Source organism: Urtica dioica, chromosome 1, assembly GCF_054948205.1.
Source record: "Urtica dioica subsp. dioica isolate 48M chromosome 1, U.dioica_male_clone48M_v1_H2, whole genome shotgun sequence".
NCBI classification, from domain to species: Eukaryota; Viridiplantae; Streptophyta; class Magnoliopsida; order Rosales; family Urticaceae; genus Urtica; species Urtica dioica.
In genome coordinates this window covers 8,971,318-8,972,041 of record NC_142756.1, presented here as the reverse complement: position 1 = coordinate 8,972,041, position 724 = coordinate 8,971,318, and the positions used below count along the sequence as shown (strand labels likewise).

Genomic DNA, 724 nt, shown 5'->3' with positions numbered 1-724 from the left:
TACCATTTTGAAAGTACAACATTTGTAAATTTGCTAAGTAGTAGAAGGGAAATCGTTCCTATTCCGTAAGGAAAATTTAGATAACTGATTATATACTTCTGATTTTTTTTTACATTGCAATGTACTATAAATTTAGATAATATTCTTGGATTATAATACAATGTTGATTCTAAACAATATAAGATATTTGTCCGCGTTTGTTACAAGTCTTCAACATCCCGGAAATAAGGAATTTGGCAAAAGAATGGGAAACAAGTGCACTCGGTCTGATACAGCTGTATCTGTTATTCTCCTGGATTCTGTCGTTTTATTTAAAAAAAAAATTAAATAAATCTTGTCGTTTATCACCTGGATTCTGTCGTTTTATTTATAAAAAAATTAAATAAATCTTGTCGTTTAATGTATGATAAAAAAAACAAAAGATTCCGTTGCCGGGACTTGAACCCGGGTCTCTCGGGTGAGAGCCGAGTATCCTAACCAACTAGACTACAACGGATTTTATGTTTGTACTGATTAACAAAGTTATATATAGTTTTGTAATTTCATGTGCATAGGCTACTCACTTTTGATAGCCTTCAAGGAAGCCTACACCAGAACTTCGAAACTTCATATAGAAACTACATGTGAATCACTTTAATTCATGAATTTTCAGGTTCTATGGTTCGAGAAAATGCCGACATAAATACTCGATATTTTTGTGATCATACACTTAAATCCTTAATTT

General features: G+C 31.5%; 1 non-coding gene across 1 annotated transcript; it reads right to left on the bottom strand.

Annotated features, from left to right (window-relative positions):
* Positions 1 to 423: 423 nt before the first annotated feature.
* Positions 424 to 496, bottom strand: TRNAE-CUC (transfer RNA glutamic acid (anticodon CUC)). The gene has a single exon. It is a non-coding gene; the product is annotated as a tRNA-Glu (tRNA).
* Positions 497 to 724: the final 228 nt, after the last annotated feature.